Raw genomic sequence first — 22,219 nt, forward strand, 5'->3', positions numbered from 1 at the left:
GAAGAGTGTTACAATTCAATAGAAGAAAATATAAAGCATCATGTATCAAGGAGCATAAAATTTCTTAACTCCAGATTCAAAAAAAAAAAAAATCTTAACTTTGACATTTGTATAAACTACAATCTATCAAGAAAATCCAGAAAATGTATGTTTACGTTTGACGTTTCTTTACACAGAATAAAAAAATGACTATGGATGATGGTGAATTTCAAGAGAATAATTGTAGTTATTTATAGTATAATTTCACAAGTGAGTTGAGATAGTGGAAACAGTTATAGAGATAATGGGAAGTAGTAGTTATGATAAATCATTTTTGTAACCGTTTGCTCTCGAAACAACAAAGAATTTTGTAAAAGTTTTTTTTTTAAAATATGAATAGCACATATCACTTTCAAAATTGTGAATTAACTTAGTGTAAAAGAAATAAGCAAAGATTAATTCAATTTTGTTTTGCAATATTTTGGTGGCCGTAAAAAAGTGAAGAAAAGAAAATTCAAATTTATTTTCCCAATATCTTCACTGTTTAAGTCAAAAAAAAAAAAAAATATCTTCACTGTCGAAAAGGAAAATAAAAAGTTAATTTTTTTCTTAATTTTTTTTCTTAATTGTAGAAGATATTGTTGAACAGTTACTAATATTATTACTAAGGTTGCCTCATATACGATCATTAAAGATCAAACCAATTGATTTTTTTCTGTATTTAAAGGAATTTCCATTTGTCAAAATTTTATTAGAGAGATGACTTGTGCTTTAGTATATAGGGAGATTAACTATGCCATAATTTTAGATTTTCCTACGAATTTTTAGAGATTTTGAACTTATACTACAAGTTGTTTTGTTTTTTTTTCCTTATAAATATCCCACAATAATGTTTACACTGAAAAGATAATAAATAAGATTTGTATTGTTAAAGATTTCAAAATATATGTTGGTTTTAAGTTTTCAAATATTTATCATGTCAGGACAGTAAGAATATTTTTGTAGTTCTGTTTTTAGCAACGCTTTTAAAATATGTATTATATATAATATATGAACATAGTAGGTTCAACATTTTTATGTGTCATAAGACAAACATTTTGATTCAGTGTTCCGGTTTATTAGACTGCATATCTAGCAACAATAATTGAACCTTAAAAACATTTTCGTTTGCCAGAAAAAGTAACCGAACAAAACCAAACTTTTCTAGATACGTGGCCGAATCTCGCGTTACCTTGTTGCACGGGTGCACCAAATAGTTATAGACAAAGGTGTAGCGAATCATTATTTAAGTTGAGCCTTTAAAAGACCTGATTTGGTTAAGTTTTTGTTCAATTTGAAGATGTTTCTTATAATTAAATTCAATTAAATGGTTTTGCTCCAAAGTCCAAACTCCAAAGGCGTACTTCATTAAGGAGACGCCATAGCTTTTGTAATGGAGACTAAATATTACAATATTCGATATAATTAGCAAAAGTAAAATGCTAAAATACTTTTATATTTTGCATGAAAAAAAATTAAACTTGCTCTCGAAGATTTCAATGATGAAACTTTACATTTTTGAAAAAAATTAAACTTGCTATTCGATATAATTAGCAAAAGTAAAATGCTAAAATACTTATTATTGTAGTCAACATTCCAATGATGAAACTTAACATTTTTGAGTTACTAACTCACGTATATAATGCAAACTTCTTAAAAAAAATTGGAGCAAAAATTTTTAAACTTAACTCAAAATTTGGTTTTAGTACCAAAACTGACTATATATGATTGAAGCATACGATGGATTGTAACTCAGATATTTGAGTCAGTGTTCTTAAAACCTGACCGGCGAACGAACCGAAAATATTTTGAGTCACGATTCATTGCAGTTCGAACAGGTCCGATCAGATTCAATTAGATTAAATTGAATTTACTATTTTGTAAATACAATGTATATCTTTTCAAAGATAGATCATATTAAATGAAATGTTTCAATAACCATAATGTTTAGAAAACTTTCAAAAATAACAAATTGAGATGTGATAGAAAAAAAAATAGTTCAAATATAAAATTAATAGAAAAAAACATTTAAAGCTTACTCTCCAAGTCTTTGTCATTCTAAATCTTCATCACTTATAAAAAAAATCATATGCACATTTTTTTTTTGTCATCGACTTTACAGACTCAAGAGGACTCTGTAAACCAAACTGGTAACTCTGCATCCATATGCACGACAAAGGTCGGTTGGTTCCTAGCACTTCGTGCGAGGCTGTCGGCCTTCTGATTCTTCGTGCGCGATACATAAATGATATATGAACTGTGAAAACTTCCTTTCAAAGTCTCGATATCCGCTAAATAAGTTGCAAACGCAGGCCATTCTTCTGGTTCCGAAACCATCTTCACCAATTGAGAATAATCTGTCGCGAAAGTAACCCTGTATTGCCTCAGGTTCCGCATACATTCCATAGCCCAAAGGATAAACTAATTAGTTAAAGAATATATTTTGATTGCAGATTGTGACAAACCCTATTTAAATATATATGTTAAAAAGGATAAACTAATTATTTTATTAACAAAATTTTGATTTTTATATGAACCAGGGTTTTGTCTGTTTGTTAGGTCACTCGGTTCCCGGATTTTTAACGGTTTAATATGGCTTTTTAACCAGTTCAATTTTAGTTGGGTTTTAGCATTAGTCCAACCTGGAGTGGTGTCTGGTTCGCGGTTGAATCTAGTTGACCGTCGGTCCGGTCCAGATTTAAAAACACTGATTTGAGTGATGGTTTTTTCTCACAATGTTGATTTAAACATTCCTATTATAAGTTGTAAGGGAGATAGAGAGTTCGTTTTTTTATTTAAACAATACACTGCCGAATCCTTTTGAAGCTGATTTAGACAATCCAAATCATGACGACGTGGAAGTTTCACATTGTTCCTATACATAGCCAAGATTTGTTCAGTTGATTCTACTACCGGATGTTGTTACGTATCATGTGCCAAGTGTTCCAAGAAGCTCCAACGAGAAATTTTTCAACTTTCACTAGCACTGCATTTTTAAGAAATGCTGTTGGAGTTGTCAGGTTCTCTATACACATGCCTCTTAATCATCCTTATTAGCATAGAGCTTTCTATTATTTGTATTTACCAAGTTCTTCAGATGGGAATATACACGCTTTTTAAGGTACCATGTTGAGCTGCTAACCACCCACGACTCGCAATGGTTGGAACAAGAGGACTATCATAGCACACGCTGTCTATTCATTGGTATGAAGTCTGAAACCATGCATTATTTTAAAACTCCTAAAGAGTTGAGCTTTGAAAAGAGTGGCCAAATATTTATATTATAGCTTACTTAGTTCACATTGTTTGGTAAGAGACACACGTACGTACTAGACATTAGTCTCTATAGTAATCGCTCCAACAAATAAGTTTTGACTCTTAATAGTTATATCATTAGAGGACCACACAATTGTCCCGGCCACCACTAGCGTCATAAACAATGATACCATATTTTAATTGGAAACCTCAGGTTTTGTGTCCTCATCAACTTCTGCATCCCACCTTCAAATTAAATCAAAACTGAAATAATAAGTGGCTAATCTTTCAAGTTCCTCATCTTACTTCATCATACTAACATTTAATTACCTTTTAGGTTCATTTTTTGGTGTCGAAACATTTGAATTGGGCTCAGATATGATCAAGATTAGCCAGATGATTGTAGATTAGTGGAAACTAAAAGAGAAGAGAGGATATGTAGGATTGTCACAGAAGATGATGCTACCATCAAATGGCTCTTTGGCAGTGATAGAAAGCTCTGCTACCACCACCATTAATTCGGGTCAACCCAAGAAACAGAATCCGATACTGCAACTGGCTATATTCAATCAGCAAAAGTGAATCAATGTCAGTTTTCATCCAAATGATGTATTTGATCTATCACCACTTATCGCAGTGGTGACTCACTGAGACTAATGAAAGTTGTTGGAGCACGGTGGAGAAGTGGTGGCACTGTAATGGTGAGTGATGGCCATAACCGCAGATTGAGTCACCATGAAGCGGTGTTAAATTTAGGAACTGTTCTCCTAAGAGTAGTTAAATGGCCAGAAAAAAAAGAACAAAATGTGGAAATAAGGAAAGATTGCTTCCCCAGCTGGACCTCCTAAGCTGGAAACAAATGGTCGTCTTATCGGATAAATTAGTTTACGATAACATGCATGTCATTAAAAATATGTGAAATACCCATCACATTTAGTATGGTATTTTTCCATAACTTTATCCGGTGTACACATTCAAACCAAAACAGGAACCGGACATTTTTCTCTCTGGATGGTATAAAAAACAAATATGAGGAATAGACATGTACAATAAATGTAAAGGAGGTTATATATATGGACTGGATACACAGAAAAGGAAAAGGCCTTTACTCAGTCATAGGTAATACAAAAACTATCGAGTACATAGTTATATGGAGAATTAAGTTCCATCTAATTCCACTAAGCAGCTACTTAAAAGCTTACGTTACACAGTTTGAATCAAGGGCTGCTTACCTATATCTTGGTGAAGTCAAACTTACAATAACTATCAATCTGTTATACCTGAACACCGCCAACTCACGGGTTCTTGTATTCTTGATTTTCCTTAAAGCCACAAGACGATCCTCTTTCCTTTTCTTTTTTTTTGCGGCTGTCAAAACGCAATACAGGCTCTTCTTGGGATGCTATGAGGAAGATGATTGATGCCTCTTGGATTATTCGTGACCATATGGACTCAATCTCTGTTCATAGCTTTGCTGGTATTTAAGCATGAACCGAACCAGACGTTTGTTGTGACAAATTACAAAATACCCGTCAAGGTTCTCTTTATTAATGTTGCCAAATTACTACAATCCCACCGGAGCTTGATTGAAGGTAACTAAAAAAAAAAAAACTTAAAACATAGGAAAAGAGTAGTAGCTGTAGCTTATTCCAGAGCTTGTAGAACAGGGAAGGAAATCTAATTGGGAACAAAGGTTTGCTGAACTTGCTAGGATAACACACGTGGGCGTCTGCGGCTCCAAAGTTTAGTGGCATCGGTGGGGATCAACTTCTATTATGTTTGGAGTCTCGTCACCCGAATGAATGCGTCCAGAAGCGTGTGGTTCCTTAGATTGTTGCTTCTGCTGCTTTCACCCTGAAACAAAGTTGGTCACGTGAACAGGGGTTACAGTGTGAGTTTTCAGGAACAAATATCATCACTGATTGCAGACACTGTGAAGGTAGGTGTCTGGGAGTGAATAATATTATTGCAGCTGCAAATGCATTAGTTAATAAAGATAACACCGGCGTAAAAGCTCCCAGCCTTGTTGTTCTGTTTCTTGAAATCTTTTACAAACTCTAAACACGTCGTTGTTAATCTACACTGGCAAACAATAGTTGATAGTCAAAGATTCTCCAAACATTGACCATATGTAATAATGATACTGGGAGCTTTTAAACTTTGTATCAAGTATGATTTTGTAAATCGTTACCTCCTTAAACACGACCCCAGTATCGTTTTCACGCATCTGCAATTTGAAAATGAAGGGAAATATCATATCTTCCCTTCAAACTTCAGAAGTCTCTATGGCTGGATCTTGCGATAGACATTGACCCTTACCAATAGATCTCATCCGATTAGCTTGCTTCTGCATCAATCATTTCAGTTCATAATCTTATCTGATATGATCATGGAAAGCATCAGGACATGTGTTCATTGTTTGAAGCATATCTTCTCCACCACAAGCAATAAACGCATGAAACCACCTGGAGAATATAGCCAGCTTAATTACAAAGGTCCTTGAAGAAGTGATTCTCACTTTTCTTTTCAATGGTGAGTAATATCCATTGATCGATCCGTCTTGGTGCATCATATCCAAGGAATCAAACCGATCCATCCTGGTGCGTCATATCCAGGGGATCAACTTCATTGTTATCTAGGTGTGTCATATTCTAGGGCACTGAGTTGGTATATCGGAGGCCTTTCGCATCTTTGGTGTGACCATTCACTCCACACCCCTTGTCTTTGAAATTTTACGGTTTCATAGCAGCAAAGTTTATCCCCTTTACCAACTTAGAGTGTCGATTTTTCAGAAAATTTTCTCAACAGATTTTCTATGAATATATGCAATGTTATAATAAATAATAATAATAATATAAAATTAGAAAATAAATATAACATGACTTTCTAGTAATATGTCCAATTTAAAAAACCACACATGAATAAAAATTGTGACTTCTGTTTTAATATATAAGATTACAAAGTACAAAACTGTTTAAATAATATTTTTGGTTGATATATCAACTAATCCTGAAATCTTTTACTCCTCCATGTTTTTTTAATCACAGTTTCTGCTAAAATATTAATTGTTATTAATATATCATCAACTAAATCCCTAAAATCATTCTTTTCCAATATCTTTTCTTTACCACATTCTTTCTCCAAGTTCTAACTTTTTTGGGTAAAAAACGTGAAAATCCTCTCATTCTTTACATCATTCTTTACATTTTTAAGATCAGTACATTGGTGGAAAACACGGTTCATTCATTGCATTCACAAAATGAACCTTTTCTTGTCAAATTGACCATATAAGTTCACAGTTTTTTTTAATTTAAATTCTACGATTGTGTTTTTCATCCTTGATTTGGTTCTCGGATTTTAAATATACATAAGCATTAACCTTGATTCTTTTTTTTTTTTTTTTGCGCACTAACCTTGATTCTATTCATTTCAGTTTTTTTGGTCACAAGTTGTATTAACTTCAGATAACAAGTGATAAGAGGTAATGGCGGTAAAAGGCCATTCTCATTGTCAGCCTAGCTAAACATAGACAACTTCTCGGATATCCAAAAGCGTGTGGCAGAGATTTCGTCGTAGCTCTTGACAATATCCAAAAGCGTGCGCTTCTCAAGAACTCAGTCTCCATTCTTTCACAAGATGACAATATCTCGAAATGCTTACAATACCTTCATTTGGTTGGATGGAGTGGAAGTGTTTCATCTTCTGCAGGACATAATGTATACCAGAGCAGTCTGTCTCGTTTACCATCTCCAGCAGAGATCAAAAAGACTGGTGTAATACTCTGTACAAGCTGGTGTCAAAAATCTTGGTTGCTAAGTAGAAAACTCATCCTGCCTGGTATCAAACACCTTTGTTAGCCTATGAAATTGTGAGTGGTTACCACAAAGACAAAGGTGCGAAAGCATATCACTATCAAATTTGATATTAGCCAAAGCTTTCGATGATTTCATATTGACTGGATTAAGCAAATGTATCTCTCTACTACAGCTTTCTCTGTGGGAATTAATGCAGGATTCACAGATACACTTCAAAGGCACTGGAGGGTTAAGACAGGGTGACCCCTTGTCTAGCACTAAGTAGCTATCTTTTGCGAGGGAGGCAGGTTTTAATGCAATGCAACCCTGTCCTCTCTATGGCATGACAGTCATTGGATCCTCACTAGTCCCTGGTAGATCGCCTGGAGATAAGAAATTCAATTGGCTGGTGAATGGTAAATCTCTGTCTCTCTGAAGAGTAATCTTATCTGGATTAGGAAAACAGTTCACTTACATGGCTAGTGTTGTTTAATACTGATTCTTGCTTGGCAGGAAACTAACTATACATGAGATCCCTGATTCGATTCAAAAAGGGAATACAAACTTCTGGTGAAACAGAATCACGGCCTCAAAACCAAGCAGAGAGGCTAGTGCCAAAATGAGACTTTGGCTCTGTCTCCCTTGTGTGGATAGGTAATCCCCCCAGACCTTTCAGAGTTGACTGCCGCACGCTGTTGGGCAAGACCTTAACCAACATTACAAATGGGATTGTAGCTAGAAAATTTGTTAGCTAAAGAATAAAGAAGCTGTGGATTGTTCATCACCAACCAGTATACTTAAAAACAGAACTTCAGCATCCTAGATTGCTATTATCAGAAAGAAAGTTATTAAGTTCTTCAAGAATTAGTGTACAATCTTTCCCTCTATAAACAATCCAATAATGGATAAAATTGTAACATCCCTGAATTGTGAGATACAATTTTCGAATCACCATTTTCTTGACGGTAAAAGCAGCCAAAGGAAAGATTGGAAGGGAGAGACTGGCAACATAAAAAATTTAAAATTTAAAAATCTGAATCGCTAAATTGATCATATTTATAAGAATGTATCATTGGCAAATAACACTACTATGTTATTTTTTTGGAACAACATTTTTTAGAAAATTATAATACAAATCTTAGTTAATCTAATCAAATAGTTTTCTTAAATAAAACTAAAGATATTTATAATATACAAGATTTTTTAAAATAAGGTAATTAACAATAAAACAAAGTACATATGACTTTTCATAAGTATTTAATATAATTCATAAGTAAAAGATATAGGATCCATACATATGAAACTTTATTAAATTAATCAACAACACATATACAATTAAAAATAATTTCATGCGAGCTTATAAAAGAAAAACATTTGAAAAATTAATAAAATATCTGAAAACATAAAAAAATCTGAAGAGGTTCACCAAATAAATTAGTTAAAATTAATAATATTATTTAAAAATAATATTGATATTAGAGTATACTCTCAGCGACAAGAAATTTTATAAATATGGAGTATATTCATTATACATTAGTCAGTGAAAAATTATATTATCTAAAAACATAATTAGCAGGATCACAGCCACGATTATTGCCTAGACTATTATATATAACTTTATTACAAAATTGTATCTATCATTTTTAATATGGATAGCCAGTCCGTAATTTTCATATAACTTTGATTAATATAAGCACTTTTACAATACACATATACAAGACAAAACATACCTAAATATTAATTATTTGAAAATGATCACATATAACTTAGATTAGTCTAGTATGCTCGGCTAGTGTATAACATTCTTTAGAACACTGATATTTATATATAGAAATAGTTGATAACCTGCGCCTTGCGCAGGGTGAGTGACCAAATTTTTTTTTTATTTTTAATTTATAGATATTAAAAATTTTAAAGTTATAAGCACACATATTAGATATAAGAAAAAACTTTTGTAATTGGTTATGTGTCAGATTTATTTTATTAAAATGAAATATATAACAGTATGCAATAACTTTAGTCCATTTATTATGGATTTAAGAGAAATCAAAACATATGAAATAGAAGTATTATTTTCATAATAAAATTTATGATTATAATATTATAAAAAACACTGATAATAAAAAATACGCAAGAAATAAATTATAAAGAAACAAAATAAACTGATAAAGCAAAAAAGTCACAAAAATTCTTCAGAACTCCTGATTTGCACTCCTATAAATAGAAATAACTAAGGATTAGTTTATCAAAATAAATCCAGCGGCAGTAATTATGCACATAACAATACAGTTATATGATCTCATATGCTTTAAATAAAGTACTAAAAAATAATAATAAGGTCAGAAGAAAAAGAAATGGTACTCTATCCTGACAATATTCACCCTAACCTTTCACATTGTCTTGAAAGGTTTCGAATCAGACACGTTTGTAGATCCAACCATGAATTTGCTTGAGAGAGAACTTTGATAAATAGTGTGTCGGGAAGAAGATTGTGGTGAGTCTCTTGAATTGTAGAAATATATTTATATTAAGACGTCAAACCGTGTAGGATTGAACGAAACCTTGATATGATAAAGCCGTAACTAAAGTAAAATATTATTTAATATAAAATAACATGCCCACCAATTACATGAGCTATGATCGTCCTTAATTTATTAGTCAACGTAATAATGTAATTTCTCTTTATATGACAAAATTAAAGGAAACGACATCAAGGTCGATGCATAATTGATTCAATAATTTGAAATAATAATTTATACTTCCTTATATACAACAATCAAATAATATTAAAAGAGTCTGACCCTAATTGAGTTCCTATAATTACCAGAAAAATCAAGGAATCAAATACCGTTTGACATTATTGACCCATAATTATGGTTCTCGAAATAAGTAAATGTTTCCAAAATCGTAAATCTAATAATATCAAAGTTATTATAAGTTTCCTTTCAACAATGAAGTGCCCGGTTGATCATTGAGAAAATAACCTTTTATTTAATGTCACCTTGATTTGAATTTGTATTTTTAAATTGATTACGATAAGTTTGAATATAGGGTCCTGGTTTTACGTATAGAGTTTGTTATGTCTGATGGACCTTTAAGAAGACATTATTGTTATTGTTATCATATATAAAGTACAATAATACTTTGTGTTGATTTATATGTATCAAAACTATCATGAAAAATGATTTGTATGTATCAAAACTATCATGATAAAATAATTTATATGTATCAAACTTTTGAGATAAAATGATTAGATTACGTTTATAAAATGATCAGATATATACGATAATTATATATTTATAATATATACGATAATTATATATAATGAAGACTTGTAAAAACCATCAAAACTATCATGATAAAATAATATATATGTATCAAAAGTCTGATAAAATGATTAGATTGCGTTGATAAAATAATTAGATGGCGTTCAGAATTATATATAAAATGTTATATGATGAAGACTTGTAGAAACCAAGAGAAGACTCAGATTTTTTGGTCTCTTCAATTTAAATATATAAAGTAAAATTTATAAAGACCATGCTTGGGATGAAGATTGTGAATATAGTACATACGATAGGGCATTTGTATTTTAGTTTGTATTTTGATTTCGATCTGGTAAGACTGAGACAAAATATCGTATGAAACCATATTTCAATCCATAGTAACAAATAATGAGAGAACCATGTAAATAATAATCGAATGCATCCAACATATAATCCGTGACTCAGAATATGGTAAATAATAATGCAAGAACATGAATCATAGACATGATTTATTTGGTTAGTCAATAAGTAAAAACTTAGATTATATTAGTTAAGTAACAATCTAATGACTAATGGCAATTATTGTAATTAGTCTAGTTAATTAAGGGTTCTTGAAATTAGGTTGTGAGAGAGCTTGTGGTGATGACACCTAGGAAATGGCACACTTGTAAATCACACATGAATTAAAGGTTACTTATTTCTAATGCTCCTAAAATAATATATAAGGGATTTGATTGTCCATATATGTTTTCTCTCAGCTTCTGCTTATTTTTTTTTTTGAAAAAATCTATATTTTTGCTTGTTTTTCATTTTTAAAATATCACTCTTGAATTGAGATTGTGATTTCTGTTTTAATGTATAAGATAGTATTAGATACAATACTATTGATAAAAAAGGATATAATACTAACTCATTACTTTTATTCTATCGGGATGATCAGAGTCGTGCTTCGATTTTATAAAATGAAGTTTTCCCTAATGCCAGCAGTTACGGAGCTGCTGCATTACCCAATTCGAGTTCCCCAACGGGGGTGACACGCACAGACGTATGTCGATGAAGCTTATGATATTTACGAGATAATTAGGTCTGGTGGATCTGTTTTGTGGTCGGAAATAGTGAAGCGGCGGATGAGTTTTAGTGTAAAAGAAGCGTGTTTTTATTAAGCCACAAGACGTTTTGCTGGGGTGGAGGCTGCCGCGTATTTTACTCTCAAAAATAAATGGTCTAGGACATGGAGATTCAAGAGCTTGATCCAGATAAAGAGAATAACAATGACTTGACAAATATTTACGACACATAAACATAAACATACCTCTTAGTTCGGCTAAACAGACGTGGTGGAAGATAGTGGAGAAGATTGAAGCAGAGGAATACAGAGAAAAAAAAACTTATAAAGAAAGAAGAAAATGTAGATTGTAAGAAGAATGATCATCCTTACGACTATAAGAAGGGTGCATGGGTCTAGCAAACCTATAAGATACATTTTGAGAAATCACTTTAAGCATTACTATTAATTTTTATCATATCATTTAAATTAATATCATATTATATCTTAAATGATTATTAAAAAGATCTTATATGATATTACTGCGATTTGAAAATTTTGCAGTGATGTTTGGGAGCTGGAGCAAATTTATTCTACTCCAGTTATATATCATCCCATGTTAACTTCTCCAAGTAACAGAAACGCCTACTGTCTCGGAGTCTCCCACGTGTGATACACGTGACGACGAATACCTCACTCTCCCGTGCTTTCTTACGTGGACAGAGATATACTCAAAACATCTGGCTATGGAGGAATTGGCAAGACGGCGGTTCCTCTGTTAATCGTCTCGTTTCGTTAGCTTCTTCAACATCAAACCCAGTACCGGCGTTGAAAACATCCCGATGATACAATTGCATGGGGCCTCTGGTTTATTTAAACATTTGGGGTGTAATTATTTTGTCAATTGTTTTTTTTATCTTAAAGTTTAATAAGGTGGTAGCACTTTGTAAAACATATTTCTACTGAATAACACGGTTTGTAACTTTATATATCACTAGGGGTTGGCCCGCCCTACGGGCGGGTGAGTTTGTATTAAAATTTAAAATTAATTTATATTAAATTATATTTTAATTTTATAAAACATTTGAAAATAACTTTAAATTGAATATAATAAATATAATTAGTTTTCTAATTAGATTAGATATATTTATTTTGTTAACATTTGACCTTTGTTTATAATTTTTACGTGTTTGGATTTTTATTTTTTATTAACTATATATTTTATGACATTGTACATTTTATTTTCAATATTCATTTCAGTTATATTTTTCAATGAAATTTTGTTCTCATTTTTTCGACAAACTTAAGTTTTATTATTTTCATGAGATTATATGTGAAGTATTTTATTAATATTTTTTTAATTGTGTGTTAAAGTTCTATGTTTGATTGTTGTATGTTTTTTTCTCGTAGAAGCTGCAGCTGTACAAATTAAGAAAAAATCAGCTTGTGATATTTGTCGAAACTTAATTCAGTAATACATTTCTGAATGCATAACTAACCCTTATTTAGTGTGATTCTTTTCTTGCATTTTTTCTATCCCATCCGCCAAGCTCTAGCCGCTCTTGAATGAACAAATTATACGACTTATGTTAATGTAGTAATGGGATTTTGTGGGTTCGTTTTTAGGAATCTTCGTAGATGATGTAAATGAAATACCTTTCTCAAGACTATTTTTGCCAGTCTAGGTACTAAGTTGAAAGTTTTCACTTGTGCAGTTGCTGTGAAGCTCTGTACGTCTACGCAGAGTAATGAGAACCTTAAAAGGACCAGAGATAAACTTGTGCAGAGGAGAAAGTGTTACAGAGATAATGAAAGGAACATGTTAGTAACAGGTGGTTATTGACTTATTGTAAATGTCATTGAATTTTAGTTCTAAGAGTATCGTGTTAGTGGGGAAGCGTTCTGGAGGATTTAATAAATTTTAGATGCTTAACAAAATCTGGTCCATGGTTTTAGTGTTTTGTAGCTTAGCATATCAGAGTCCACTTCAATTAGCAAATTTGTCTCTATCATATTAACCTTCTAATTTTAAGCATGTCACCTGCATTTTACAGACACAGTCATACACATCTCATGTTAAGGAAATGAACATACCATGTCGATGGTTTTGTATACTATAATGTTCGTCGCCTTGAACTTTATTTGATGACACTTTTGACGTGCGCACTGCTGTATTGTATGGGTCTGTATGAGTTAATAAAAGCGAAGAGTGACTAATAGGATTTGCGAGAACAACGGAGGTGTGGATGAAAATTATGATAACCTAGAAGTGGATCAAACACGGGAAGTTTAATAACAAAACAAATTGTTGTCGATGATAAATTTGGAGAAAAGTTGCACCAGTAATACAAAATTGACCGCTACTGCTATATTTTTACCAAAAAACAAAAAGATTTTGAGTTTTGACAGCTATATATGGTATTAAAAAGCAAAAGTCAGAAAGAGAAAAACGAAATTTCATTAATAGTTCAAGCATCGACCACCACATCGAATTTAAAGACAAAAAAAGGAAAACAGAAATTGGGAAGATGCTAAACAGAAATTGAGAAGATGCTAAAGCCAAAAGTTTCATAAGTTCATTTTGCGGTGGTGCAACTTTCTTCGGTCCATTTTCTTCTGGATCAAGTTGCTGCTTGGTTGATACTGCTGAAACATTGCAATCAACAGCTGATCCTTGTGTCTCGACTCCAGGCAGCTTAGCTTTCAGAGATTAAATATTTGTCAGAGCAGCAGATATAAATTAGGAATGGGATACTTCTATAACAAAGGATGGCACATGTGGATGCTCCAGCACAGTAAATATACGGGAAATGGTGAAGGTTTGGTGGTTTGAAGTGAAATTGAAAGCAGTTAGCTTGAGCTGGAATGGGTACGTTGCTATTAACAATCTCAGTAATGAACTGACTTAGGTCCCTATCAACCTTAGCATTGACCCCTACCCCTTGCAACTCCGGAGAGTTCTATATTTAGAAATCATGGTTCTTTAAAAAGTAGCTAAGGTTAATAGACAGACTTTAATATCAGGGTATACCACAATATACACAGCTTTAGAAGCTTGAATGTTGGTAATTGTAGCCATCTCCTCATCAAAGGCCACTAAGACAGCTGAACCAGTATGTCAACACAGAGAGTTCCACACGAACCTGTAGATAGTGGCATAGTGCATTCAAAACCATTAGCCTTATGGAATATATGGAAAATGGGTTATAATATGATGGAGCACAAAGTTTCAATTTCTCTTACCTCAGCACACCCACATCATCAGTCTTATTAAAAAAGAGACATGTGAATGAATATATCTTTCGCACCAGTTTCTTTGAACACGCGAGGGCAGCCATAACACCAACCTTTATCCGCATGAATTTCGTTCAATTTGGCAGTGAAGAGAAACTCAATAATCTGTGAAACATCACAGAACACATATAGTTAGTTGAGGTATTTACTTGGGGTTTCAATTTATATAGTTGAGACAGTCACCTGAGGATCAACAGTGATCACATATTCTTCACATTCATAGCTTCCAAAACGGAGATGCGTGAGACAACGATTCGACTGCAAGGCTCAGGCTTCAATTCAGAAAGTGCTGTCTTGGAAGTCGCTATGGTTCTTCAAGGTTCATCTTTATATGTTGAGTGGAAAATGAAGGAATCTGTGAAAATCATGGCACAGGAGATGCCTTTTTATAGGTATGAGATTGCGAAGAAGCTGAAGAGGACGGTGTGAGAAGTAGTGGGTTCTAGACTTTACTGAAATTGAATGTGAAGATTAATGGCATGCTCTTAAGTGATTTGCGCCGTTACTCTAATCTTAGCTCTTTCAAGGAAAAATGATATTAGTGTTCTGGAGAAGATGACTGAGAACGAAGGTAGGCTTCTTGAGTCGGGGCCCAATTCTTATGTTTGGAAGAACAATGCTATTTGGGTTATTATCCCATGAAAAATAGTAAGGAGCAGTGTGGACCAGAACTGAATTTATTAAATAAACAATCAATGGGCCCAAATGTTTGATAGACTATAACAGGAGAATCTCAAGTCCGTAAGTGTCAGAAACAAAAGGTAAAAGAGAGGCTGACGTGTCAGCATTTGCCCATCCCTCTTCGATGACGTGGAAGCAAGGAGAGGCCATAGAAGTCTATTTTATATAGATAGATTTTAGATAAATTAATATGAGAATGAATAGAAAAAAATAATTAATTAAACATTAATTATCTTTAGGTTAAATTTTTTTTCTTTCCAATACTATTTTGACTATGAAATTATGATGGATGACTTTGTAAAAAAATGCAAGAAAATTATTTTTTAAGAATTTGCAATTTTTTACTAGTTTTGAAGATATTTAAATTTTTGTTATAAAATTAAGGTTTTTATAAATTAAATTTCTGTATTGTTTAAAGGCCTCATTTTTTAATTTCGTATTAGACCACAAAAATATCAAAACCCGCACTGATCAAACCACAAACACATAACTTAAAGCACATTAAATAAAACCGTGCTTGCTAAGCCAAACACACATCTTTGTTCTTATCAAGACGCTTTCTCCAACTCACCATCACGTTTTCCATTTCTCCGCCGACGGTGGTCGTTAGTTTTCCGACTGTTTCTTTTATGCTCGTCGGAAATTAAAAAAAAAATAACACCTTTGGTAAATGCTAATTTTTTTTTCCTTGGTAAATGCTAAAATTGATAAGAAAATAGTCAAATGTTTCAAAAAAAGTCAAAAGGTAAAGTAAAAAACGAAATATTTATGTCGAGAGTGAAAAGTGGGCCAGCTTATTGACTTTAATTCAGAAACAGACAAAAAGATGAGAAAAATGGAACTGAACAATCGAACTAGTTTCAATGTGTAGGGTAAAAACGTTACATTAAAATGGAACTGATCAATCTCGTCTCCTTCTTTAATCAATAATTAAAACCTTACAACGCTTTGATTACTGAGAGAACAATAAACAGATAAGTGTTTAGGATTTTGAAAGAGATTAAACCTAAAAAAAGAGATTAAACCTATTTTTTTTTGTCACGATAAAAAAGTAACATAGCTGTTCTCAGAATTTTATTTGTATAATACGTCACCAACGACACATGCATGCATGCATTCTCCCACTCCTTAGAATTTAGCATCGATTGTGTCTATTTCCCATTTTATTTTTCTGAGAATTCCTCATGTAAATCTTATTCTGCCATCACCACAGCACCATATACCACCACATCACATGAAAAGTCTTTTTATCATAAAAATATTGTATAAAAATTAAAATAATTAAAATAGATTTCATTAAAGAGATAGAAAAAAAAAAAATTTACATGTTAACTGATCTAATTTGGGAGATTGAATTTACTATTTAAGTTTTAAGATTTAAATTTTAAAATATTTAAATAAAAATAATTTTTGGATTTCGAAATAAAATTTAAAAAATCGAAAAATACTTTTAGAAAAAAGGCTTGAAAAAGTTTTCGAATATTGGAGATTTACACTTTTTGAACCCACGTTATTTTTTTGTAAACATTCTTATAATCTATTTCGTCGAGAGAAGGGAAAAAGGTTACGGCTAAAGATCTTGGTTTGGTCAATCTCTGATTGGTTTTCGCATATCAGAGTTGGGTTTACAAGAAAGGAACAACCTTTATAGGTTGCGCTTATCTTTGTTTTGAAACTCTGTTAGGCTCTGAAGAATGGGGTTTAGGGAAAAAATAGCTATAGAGCTATGAAGAGGGGAAGAAAGAGATAAAAGGGAGATCCTTTGTACGTTAGAGCTGCTTGTGAGGCTAGTTTGAAAGAGGCTTGATGTTGATCTTTATTACCAGCATCGGATTGATACTCTTCACTGTAATGTAAGCCCTTCCCTCTTGCAAATCCTACTTTTATTTTGCATTTTTCAAATTGAAATGGAAGTTGCAGGTCATTGTGTATGTATGTATGATTGCGTCACTTGTTTGGCTTGTGTTATGTTCTGACTGACTAATAGGGTCGAAGAAGATAGATGTTTTCTGCTTGAGTTACTCTTCCTTAGGTTGGTAACTTATTTATGAAGAGCCAATGTCTGGTGAAATGATGATATTTGACTGGCTCAATTTGAGCCTTTTACCTATACAGGTTATAAAAAATAGGGTTGGTTCTGAGCTCTTGTCACATACCACAAGCTGACTTTTATCGAAAGAAGCAGGGCACCTTTTGCTGAACTTAACAGTTTCTTTTTGTATTTTTTTGATTCTAAGATGTGGGGAACTGAAGAAGAAGCTAAGTGGAAGAGGGTAAGATAAAGTACATCGGCTCTGTATACCTTGTTTGAGTGATTGAACCTTAACTACACTGTAGGTAATCAAAACAGATTCATTCACTGTTTTATCTGCTCAAATTCTCTAATTCAGATGGTTTGACTTTCGAGAGATTTGACTTTCGTTTCAATTCAGAGAGAGAGAGATATAACGGGGAGACCCTGCATATGTGAGGCTAGTGTTTGAAAGAGGCTCGATGTGGACTGCATTGATCTCTATTATCGAAATCACTGTAAGCCCTTCTTAACTCTCAAATAGCTCAGTACTTCAAGGGTATTGGAGTTTCATGATGTCAGTGATAATTAGCTTCAAATTCTTTGAACTAATACGGTAAAAAAAAAAAGATAGATTTGAGTTAATGTTTTCTCCTTGGATCCCTCTTGCTCGTATTACTAGCTTATTCGTTAAGAACCAATCTCTCTAGTGAAATAATCTTTTATTGAGAGGAATGGTGCAGGTTGATTTCTCATTTATCATCCTCACTTATAAACCTATCTCCCATAAGGGTTTTTTTTGTTGTTGTTTGACTAGATTTAATGCTTGCCTTCATAAACATGCTGCAACTTTTACTGATTTTGACAATTTCTTTGCCTGTCAATTCCATGATGGGGGAACTAAAGAAGCTAGTTGAAGAAGGTAAAATAAAATAAAATAAAATACATGGGTTTGTCTGAAGCCTCTGCCTCGACTATCAGAAGAGCGCATGCTGTTCACCCGATAAACTGCCGTGCAGCTAGAATGGTCTAGAGAGGTGGAAGAAGACAAGAATGACTTCAGAAAGGCAAGTGCAAAGGTTTTGTTAGATTCTTGGATGAGCTGTGGAATATATCAAACCCTCTGTATGCTTCCTGAATTCTGTTTCTCACTGCAGACTCTACCAAGATTCCAACAGGAAACCATAGAACACAACAAGATTCTGTATGAGAAAGTTTGTTGCAGTATCTGAGAGGAAATGGGTGCACTCCCGGACAACTAGCCCTGGCATGGGTTCACCACCAGGGAGATGATGTTTGTTTGCCCAATCCCAGGAACCACTAAGATCGAAAACCTCAATCAGAACGTTGGAGCTTTATCAGTGGAACTTAGTCCCGAAGAGATGACGGAAAGGAGAAAGATAACATGCCCACTTTCAAGAATACCGAGTCTCCATCATTGTCTTTTTGCAAAAGATGCTTAAACTGGCTTTGGTGGTGCATGATATTTTGATGCCAGACAGACAACTTCTGTCAGCCAGATTAAGTAAGGTCTTAAATGTGCTGCTTAGTGCATTATCATTCCGGGGGAAACCCAAATACCAACGTTAAGTGCATTCGAAAAATAAAATTTTGTATCAAGTTGTTTCCAAGTGAAAAGTTTAGTGCACAGCCATGGTGCATACTTTCAAGAACTCTGACACCTACACCACCTTTTAGGATGCTGCTGAAAGTTTCTGTGCTTATGAATGTCAAATTGAGATTTTAAAAATATGTACGTTTGCAAACTTATGCTGCTAATGCTATGCATACATTAGGGGACTCTTCAATATGTCATGGTTTAGGTCTTCAAAGAAGGGTTGTTGCTATCAATCTGGCCAAGCACAAACTTTACTTGCTGGAGACTGATGCAAGACTTGTCTGCAGCGTCAATTCTTTCATTGTTTGGGTTTGATATAATTCAGCTACACCTATTATTGAGCAAGAGACGCAAGACTGATTCTTTTGAGCCTGTTTCAGCATGTACGCAGTGGATTGGATTGGGTTGCATTCTGAGTCTTGGGATACAGATTTATGGAACAGCCATTCTGGAACACTATGATTGAAGCTCATGTTACTGCTACGGTTCAACTTGTTGAGGCGATCTTGTGTCAAAGGCTGCTTAGATACACAATTTAGCAGCAAGGTTAGATGTTCTGTCCACTTACAGAAGGGGGGTATTGATATGATCATATAAGCAAAGGAAATGTCACGTGTGAAGCTGACCTGTCACCTGCACAATAAGAAGAGAAGGCAGTTACATTCAAGTGGAGAGTATAAATAGAAGAGAGGATTGTAACCGAGAGTTAGTTGGTTAGTAGGAGCCTTGTGGCTTAGGCTTGTTTCTCCTAGGAGATTCAAGATAGCTTTCTCTGTAATTCCATTGTAATCCTCTGTTCTTGATAGAAATATATCTGAGTTCTATCAGAGCCATGGAAGTAGCTTGGTGGTTTGTCTCCTCTTCTGTTATCTAAACTCTCGGACTGCAGGGGAGAGAGAAAAGACAAAGATCTAGGTCGAGTTGACTGTATTGCGGATAGACACACTACTGAGAAATGTTCTGTATTAGCATGGAAGAAGACTTGCCAACGTGGAGGAATCATGGTTGACAAAAAAGGTTCTGCTTTCTTGATTCAGTACTCAACTGGAAAAAGGGAAACAATTGCAGGGGAGGAATGTCTAGATGTTATTTTTTCAGTGTCTCTTTGGCTAGTAGGGTATGGCAACCAGGAGGAGTTGTTTGCACACCAGTTGGCAGTGACACAGCACACTATGTGCACAAATAAATGTCACAAAGTATACACAAACATTAACCTTGATTCTATTCTCTCTTTTTTTTTTGTGCACTAACCTTGATTTTATTCATTTCAGTTTTCTTGGTCACAAGTTGTATTAACTTCAGATAACAAGTGATAAGAGGTAATGGCGGTAAAAGGTCATTTTCATTGTCAGCCTAGCTAAACATAGACTTCTTCTCGGATATCCAAAAGCGTGTGGCAGAAGTTTCGCGCTCTATCATGATGCTCAGATTCTTGCGATTCTCAAGAACTCACTCTCCATTCTTTCACAAGATGACAATATCTAGAAATGCTTACAATACCTTCAAATCTCTCTTACAGATGGCGGAGATAAGAAATTCAATTGGCTGGTGAATGGTAAATCTCTGTCTCTCTGAAGAGTAATCTTATCTGGATTAGGAAACACAGTTCACTTACATGGCTAGTGTTGTTTAATACTGATTCTTGCTTGGCAGGCAACTAACTATACATGAGATCCCTGATTCGATTCAAGAAGGGAATACAAACTTCTGGTGAAACAGAATCACGGCCTCAAAACCAAGCAGAGAGGCTAGTGCCAAAATGAGACTTTGGCTCTGTCTCCCTTGTGTGGATTGGTAATCCCCCCAGTCTGAATTGTTCTACACCCGACCTTTCAGAGTTGACTACCACGCTCTGTTGGGCAATACCTTAACCAACATTACAAATGGGATTGTAGCTAGAAGTTTTGTTAGTTAAAGAACAAAGAAGCTGTGGATTGTTCATCACGAACCAGTATACTTAAAAACAGAACTTCAGCATCCTAGATTGCTATTATCAGAAATAAAGTTATTTTTATTTTTATTTTTCTCTGTGAGTGTTAAAGACTAATTTACTTACTATTTCGATATGAAATAAAAATTATCGTAATTCGTAAAAATATTTATAACTGTAATAGTCCAAAACACTTATATATACATCAGATTTAAAACCAAATTAGGTTGTTCGGGTACACAATATATATAATTTAATATAATCGCAAATGTTTTAATATCTGATTTACATTTTCGTGTTACATATTATTTAAGTCTACAATGTTTTAGTTAAAAATTGAATATAGACCTACTTGTTTTCAATTGAATGTAATTGATTACGTAATTGAGTGACATCTTAGGATGAGGTGTTTTTTAATTATTACAAAATTGAGTTCAAATGTTTCTCCTTTAATATATAAAGGATTTTGCTTTTTGAAGTGTGTCACATAATAAGATTTTTGATGAAATTATTTCCACTTTTATTTATGATAGACTACGTGAAAAATGTATCTTTCTATACATAAAAGATAAATAATAAAGGAAAAACATCAAAATAATATTTTGATATGATAGAATCTAAGTATAGCGCGGATAAAAAGGAAAAAATATATATATATATATATTAATTAGTAACTGACGAAGATTACAATATGGAAAGGTACTTATAAACAAAAATGATGGGATATCTTTTTATTATAAACGAAATTGGCTAGACAAGATGTATGCAACTGACCTTTATTTTCTGCTCCGGTAACTTTCCATTAATTTTCTGCTGAGTTTATATCCGTTTAGATGTATGCAACTGACCTTTATTTTCCCAGGGTCCTCTTCTTGAGACTCTCTGACTCGGAGTTCTGGAGGACGATCTGTCACTCCCAGTGCGGTGAGCCAGACATCTACACCCTTGACATCTTCACAACCAGCTCTACTGCAGGCGGTTCCAGATTCATTGACAACCTTATCTGAATCATCTGAGACAAGAATTTGGTACAAATGGTTAGACTTATTTTCTAAATGTATGGTTCTATGTTGACAACAGCAAATCTCTCAAGTTCTGACAGTATACTGGTGATGCTTTGCAGGGTGGAATGCTAATAACTTGCAATATCCTGTCCTGTGGTTAGACTGGTGTCTTGTTCAAGAAGGAAGGATGTTTCTGAATTTAAATGGAGCTATTGCCTAGCTGGTGTGCTGGGATGTTTCGCAGAAAGAAATCAAGGATTGGACTGACTTCAAGCAACAATTGCTGGATCAATTTGGTTCAGT

The 22,219-nt window shown here is 33.5% G+C and overlaps 4 long non-coding RNA genes and 1 pseudogene across 4 annotated transcripts; 4 read left to right on the plus strand and 1 right to left on the minus strand.

Annotated features, from left to right (window-relative positions):
- Nucleotides 1-2,895: 2,895 nt before the first annotated feature.
- On the plus strand, nucleotides 2,896-4,015 carry LOC130496230 (uncharacterized). Its single transcript, XR_008935334.1, has 3 exons — nucleotides 2,896-3,038; nucleotides 3,116-3,222; nucleotides 3,611-4,015. It is a non-coding gene; the product is annotated as an uncharacterized LOC130496230 (long non-coding RNA).
- Nucleotides 4,016-6,451: 2,436 nt separating this feature from the next.
- Nucleotides 6,452-8,019, plus strand: LOC130496021 (uncharacterized). The gene is made up of 3 exons (XR_008935048.1): nucleotides 6,452-7,166; nucleotides 7,285-7,483; nucleotides 7,581-8,019. It is a non-coding gene; the product is annotated as an uncharacterized LOC130496021 (long non-coding RNA).
- Nucleotides 8,020-13,820: 5,801 nt separating this feature from the next.
- On the minus strand, nucleotides 13,821-15,285 carry LOC108810250 (uncharacterized). The gene is made up of 3 exons (XR_001943014.2): nucleotides 14,856-15,285; nucleotides 14,622-14,777; nucleotides 13,821-14,521 (listed from the first exon to the last, which is right to left on the minus strand). It is a non-coding gene; the product is annotated as an uncharacterized LOC108810250 (long non-coding RNA).
- A 2,861-nt stretch (nucleotides 15,286-18,146) lies between these two features.
- On the plus strand, nucleotides 18,147-20,170 carry LOC130496106 (probable aldo-keto reductase 4; annotated as a pseudogene).
- A 108-nt stretch (nucleotides 20,171-20,278) lies between these two features.
- Nucleotides 20,279-21,002, plus strand: LOC130496107 (uncharacterized). Its single transcript, XR_008935133.1, has 2 exons — nucleotides 20,279-20,537; nucleotides 20,636-21,002. It is a non-coding gene; the product is annotated as an uncharacterized LOC130496107 (long non-coding RNA).
- The last annotated feature ends 1,217 nt before the right edge of the window (nucleotides 21,003-22,219 follow it).

Source organism: Raphanus sativus, chromosome 6, assembly GCF_000801105.2.
Source record: "Raphanus sativus cultivar WK10039 chromosome 6, ASM80110v3, whole genome shotgun sequence".
Lineage (NCBI taxonomy): Eukaryota > Viridiplantae > Streptophyta > Magnoliopsida > Brassicales > Brassicaceae > Raphanus > Raphanus sativus.